General features: G+C 39.4%; 1 non-coding gene across 1 annotated transcript; it reads left to right on the forward strand.

Annotated features, from left to right (window-relative positions):
- Window positions 1–578: 578 nt before the first annotated feature.
- LOC119624956 (U8 small nucleolar RNA) lies at window positions 579–710 on the forward strand. Its single transcript, XR_005241116.1, has one exon. It is a non-coding gene; the product is annotated as a U8 small nucleolar RNA (small nucleolar RNA).
- The last annotated feature ends 5,683 nt before the right edge of the window (window positions 711–6,393 follow it).

A 6,393-nucleotide genomic window follows, 5' to 3' on the forward strand; every position in this document is an offset into this window, starting at 1 on the left:
AAGTCTGCAGGTTTCTGTTGTTTAAGACACCCGGTCTGTGGTATTTCATTATAACAACCTAAGCTAAGACAAACATGTACAGCAATTCTTGTAAAGGCAGATATGCTAAATTCGAGCTTCCTTCATTTCATTCTCATTTTCTCAATACCTTTCCTCCTTACCTAAGATTCATACCCAGAAGCCAATGCCAACTCTTCTAGTCAGGGGCACTGAATAACTCTCAGGGGCCATTGGGTCTTTGCCCAGTGGCTTATGAGTGACCTGCAGTGCTTTTACTTTCAAAAGGGCAGAGACACAAAGTATTGCAACATCTCTGTCAATTCCATAGAATAACCTTCTCTCTTCAGAAGGAATTACTGACGAATGAATTGCTCATTGGGCAAGTCAGACCCAACTCTAACTTGGTCAACTGGTTTGCTCCCTGAGAATAACTAAGTGGATTTTCCCATTGGTTATTACCAAATTGGAAGGATGCTGGTGCGGCTTTAATGATCCCTAGAGTGGCTAAATGGTTTTAGGAACAGATGGACTGTGGATGGACTTGCTCATTCTGTTGAGCATTTAAAAGAGATGTATTATCCACAGGTGAGATCATTCTTACCTGTTCCTCCTTTTGGAGGGCAGAGTTCATGATGACTAGAGTTCACATGATATGTGATTAATTCTCTGCATAATCAGGATCTGCAACATCCTGATTGCTCTTACCTGATCCTTCCTGAAGAAAAAAAAGAAAGAATAAATTTTAAAGTAAGTGTATTATCATAGGGCGTTGAAAATCATCCACAAATATAATTTTGGTTAATTAAAAATCTTTTGTTAAAAATACACAAACATATATAATTACGAAAATCATAGTAGTTAAAATCATGATGAAAATAATAATTAGAATAAAGTACTTGATTTTAATATATATACAAGCAGGTAAATCACAATTAAGATAATAGTAGTACTTATTGAATGCTAGAACCATGCTAAAGTTGTTTCATAAGTATTTTCATTGAATTCTTACAATAACTTTCTGGGGTGAAAAATATCCACATTTCACAGTGAAATAAAACAAGATTCTGGGAAGTTAAATTAAATGCCCAGGGCTGGGCGTGGTGGCTCCCATCTGTAATTCCAGCACTTTGGGAGGCCAAGGCGGGTGGATCACTTGAGGTCAGAAGCTCAAGACCAACCTGCCCAACATGGTGAAACCCCGTCTCTTCTAAAAACACAAAAAATTAGCCGGGCGTGGTGGCAGGTGCCTGTAGTCCCAGCTCCTCGGGAGGCTGAGGCAGGAGAACAGCGTGAACCTGGGAGGCGGAGCTTGCAGTGCGCTGAGATTGCGCCACTGCACTCCAGCCTGGGCGACAGAGCCAGACTCCGTCTCAAAAAAAAAAAAAAAAAAAAAAAAAAATTAGCCGGGCGTGGCGGCACCCGCCTGTAATCTCAGTTACTTACTCAGGAGGCTGAGGCAGGAGGATTACTTGAACCAGAGAGGCAGAGGTTGCAGTGAGCTGAGATTGCGCCACTGCACTCCAGCCTGGGTGACAGAGCGAGACTCCGTCAAAAAACAAAACAAAACAAACAAAAAAACAAAACAAAAACAAACAAAAAACAAAACAAAAACAAACAAACAAACAAAAAATGCCAAGAGCCTGGAACTGCTGAGTGCTAGAGTTGGGATTTAAACCCAGACCACCTTACTTCATGTGCATGCTTTGACTACTCCACTTCACTGCCTTCTCCAGAGGTTTTCTCCCCAAAGAATCTTTGCTTTTGTGCACAGTTCTTAGTTCCCAGGGGCACTAAGGAAGAGAAAATGTCACATTTGCTTACCAAAGAAGTTATTGGGAAATCAAGCCAAATGGGTAAAGAAAGTATATCAGTCATGAGGAAAAGAAGAATTGGCAATGATGGAAACTGGCCAATGTTATCTTCACACTTATCTCTCCATGGGTCCCTGGCTTGCTGTGCCCTCTCCTCTTCCCACTCACTCTTTGCACCTCTGAAGAAATCATCAATAATGTTCTTCAGACTCAATATTTGTTAAGTGCCTCTGTCTTGTAATTAATAATTTCTATGAACATTAATCACTGGATATCTGACATGCTTCAGTTCAAAGACTATGGCCCAAGTGTTTACGAGCCATTTCCATAAAACAGGAAATGACTGGTTTTACCTGAATAGTTGCCCTTAAATCCCTTAAAAATCACAGGGTGTATGTTTTTACCTGGTTTAATAGGCGAAGGACGATAGTTTTTGCTTCCTGATCCCAAATTTCAATGAGCTTTCAAAGAAAGGCTCATAGACATGGCTGTATCCATGCACAAAACTCCGAAGTTATGTTTCTTCATAAGATCACTATAAGTTGGGAGCTTGAAACCTGAGAGAGATTTTAAAAATCACTCTTCTCCTCCCTTTCTGTTTGACTACTTGTCTTCCTATTTTCGTCTTAATAATAATATTAGCTAATATTCCCTGAGTGTTATATTGTACCAGACCCTAAGCCTAGAGGCATGAACTCTCAGAATAACCTGGTGGGATGGGTACTCTTGAAAAGATTGCCACTTAGAGACCTTCAGTCACTTACCCCAAAAGACACAGCAGCAAGTCAGTGGCAGCACCTTCGAATGGGCTTAGCATTTCACTCCAGAGCCTGCACTCCCAGCCACTCATGCTGCTGCTCCCTGCCAAAGGCTTTATACTTTCTAGCTTTCAGCATTTCTCCTTAGTCCTGGGAAGTATTGTTGGGGAGTATGGCTTTCACACCTGGCATGAAAGAAAAATGGCTTGGTAAGTAAAGTGAGAGAAGTGTGAGAACATTCCATGCAATCAGGGCAGCTACTTTGGTGGTTCTAAGGAAGTGAACTTTCAGCAGCTCTGTGATCCGAAGTTCAGGGAAGAGGTGAACGCAGGAAAGGGGAGGCGAGGCTATGGGGTTGGACCTAGAGTCATTCATGTTGACTCCTCCTGTGGACTACGTTTCTCAACCCTTTAAAGCGAGAATCAACCATTCAATCTGCACTTGAAAAAGGTTTTGCAATGAGCCATTCATTTTATGTATTCATTCAGCATGCATCCTGACCCAGCAATTAGATATAGGGTACTATGCTTAACATGATAAATACCAAAAAGAATAGAATGTGTGCCCGACATAAACGAGCTGTCGCCCAAGTGAGGATGGTGAATGGAAGGGCAATGTAAAGTGACAACAAACAGCATGGCTTAGAGAAGGAAAGGAAATGGGTTGACATCCACAACCCACATACACAAGCTGCATAATCACAGGCAAACCAGGTAACTCCCCTAACCCTCAGTTTCCACATCTATACAATTTCACAGTTAATGAATGGGGGGAGCGGAAATAATGCTTATGGGGTATATCACAGAGTTCCTATCACGGTATCCAAAGTCAATAATGTTAGCTGTTATAGTCATTATGTCAAGAAACAGTTGTCTTTTATTATAAGTCGTATAATGGAGGTACATTCTATCATGGAAAACAAATTCTGTGATGATAAGGAAGATGTCCCAAAGCATCAAAAGATTTGATACAAGATATAAATAATTACACGTTTGACAGGCAAACAAGATGGGACGCGAGAGTCATTCTAGACAAAAGCAATAGCTTCTGCAAAGGAAGAAGGATTGAAGAAAGCGATTGTGTTGTGCTCAGGGGTCGGCAATTTTGGGGAAGCAGTGTGAAAAGATGGAGAGGGAGCCTGCAGCAGGACCTCGTGAGACCTGTGGTCCTCGCTGAGAAGTCTCTTTCCTAGCAAGTCCCTGGAGGTCATGGAATGGATAAAGTTGCAATAGTATTTGCTACACTTCAAAAATTTGATGGAAATAATTTTAGGTTAACAAAGAAGATTTATAAAACCACAAAGATTGTTATTTTCCAAAAGGAAAGCACCCTATGGCAACAAGCTTTGACTGTTTGCCAAAGGATAAAATATTTTCCATGGTGAGAGAAAGGAGAAGGCTGAAGGCTAAATGATCATTCTGCTAAATATATCAATTCTTTGTATTCTTCCTGTATTAATTGTATGCTCTTTCTCCTGTTGATTTCTTACACCCAAAACAAGAGAAAAATGTAAACCTCAGCAAGCAAAACAAGAATGACATTTGATGCACTGTGCCACTTTCCTGAGTTGCCTTTGGAAAGGGATGTGGCGGTGAGCCCAGTGAAAGTTGTTCTGGTTGAACCACTCATAGATTTTTTTTTAAAAAAATGAAATCCGCAAAGATCTTAACACTTGCAGTGTTTCTACTGTTGTTACTTCCTAATGCCAATAGCTTTGGATTTTAAATGACTTGTAAATGAAATACCAATTTGGGATGCCAAAAAATAATCCTATGAGTGCAATGTAACATTTATTCCTGGTACCAAGTGACCTCCCACTAAGGAATACGAGTCGCTTTGATGTTCTTGCAGTGTTGGCATGAAAAAGGGGCAGATTGATGGCTACTGTTGTTTATCAGTACTAGGATCCATTTTGGCTGGAAGATGTAAGAGGAAATCACTGAAAAATATAAAAGAGTGAATAAATGAAAATGGGGTTTTCTTGTTGAATTTTCAGCTTAAATCTGGATATATCCAACACTTTTTTTTGCACTAAGTGTATGTTGTTTAGCCCTTATTAAAACTTTCTGAAATGTGGAAGGCTAGCCTTGTGAATTCCATGCAAGGAGCACCAGTGAGTTGTACAGTACTTTAGGGTCTTTTTAATAGACCCAAATGATGAAATGCTCATTCTACCCAGCTGCAGACCTAAATGGTGGAAGTGTGGCAATCAGCCTGGCTGTGCTTTCCAAGACAGGCCCAGATGTACTTATTACTTGCTTTTGATGCAATTACGATGAAGATTGAGATGAGAACTTCTATTTGCTGAGCAGTTACCACGTGCCTGGTCTTGTGCTTGGGTGCTTTACATATATGTCATTTAAGCCAGACAACAGTCCTGCCATGGGAACTTGTCTCATATTTTGGTTCTTTCTTCTGAGAGGGGAGTACAAGAAACACTCTGGCTGGTGGTTCTGACCTCTCATTAAATGAGATTTAGGCTGTCAAGGAGTCACTATTTAAAAGGGTTATTTTTGAGACACATGAAAGTCATCTTATTACCCTAACCCACCAAAATGAATCTCCAGATTCTGCCTTTAGATCTAAGGCAATAACCTTAGCACTTAATGAGTAAATGTTGTACTTAAATCCTTACAATCTTACTTTTTTGCGGCACATGTGATACACGAGTTGTTTTTGAAATCGACAAAGAGTTGTAAGAGCTTATTTCTGACAGCAGAGGGCAGCCTATGACTGTGAAAGCAAAAGACCACCCCCAACCCCCCCCGCCACGAACCCCCTGGCAACCCCACAGACCTAGAAAATACGCGAATCTTCACCCCCTTCTTTTTGTTATATTTTTCTGAAAACTCATTATCTAAATTTAAAATCGTGTTGTTAGATGAGTCTTGGTAGAAAATAATCTTGAAAAAGATTATCTTTGATAAAATAAAGCCTGCTGTGAAACTTTTGACATGGTCATTCCCCTGGAGAATTATTCTATTAGAGAATAATAAATTCTATTTATTTTATTTTTTGCCATATACTTTTTTAAATTATAAAAAACATCAAACATGTAAAAAAAAAACACAAAAGACATTAAAACAGATAAAGAAGAGTATCCATCACTTACAAATATGAAAGCAAATTGTATTAGATTTTAATTTGCATTAAACTGGAAAACTTACCTTATTTACTAGCAAAATCTGATTGAAAGGGGTAAATGAAAGAGGCACGAACTACATATCAAAAGCTTGCAGTTGTCATCTTTTGCTGCTAACTCGTTGAAAGGTCTTGAAAACATTGCTTTAACTGCATAATAAAGAACACTGTTGAATCAGACAAGATACATTTTTAAACTGGATTCTGTATGCTCCTTGCTTTATGTACCTCAGAGAAGTTACTAAACGGCAGCTCTCAGATTTCTCATGTATGGAATGTGGATTAACAACCTTGCCCACTTCATAGGGTGATAAGGATTCCAGGTGAATCACCATAAAGCATTGATCACAGTATCCGTCATTTTATGAGTGTACCGGGGTAATAGGAATGCTTTGGGCTTCCTTCAGTTTCTTCATGGTTGAAATGAGGGAGGCAGAGGAAATCTCTAAGTTCATTCTCAATTAAAATGCTAAATTTTATATGCGTCTAAACTTTTATTGTTAATACCCATATTGATCTAGAGATACTGAATCAGAGAATCCTATACTTTAGATGTCAGACACTGAAGCAGACATTGATGGCAGATGGTATAAACCTGCCTTCCTTTTCTGGTTGGTAGTAAAATATCTCTCTAGCCAAAAGCTGACGGCTTTAACTATATCATGTTCTTCCATGTATTTCCC

The sequence above is a fragment of the Chlorocebus sabaeus genome, chromosome 8 (assembly GCF_047675955.1).
Source record: "Chlorocebus sabaeus isolate Y175 chromosome 8, mChlSab1.0.hap1, whole genome shotgun sequence".
Classification (NCBI taxonomy): domain Eukaryota; kingdom Metazoa; phylum Chordata; class Mammalia; order Primates; family Cercopithecidae; genus Chlorocebus; species Chlorocebus sabaeus.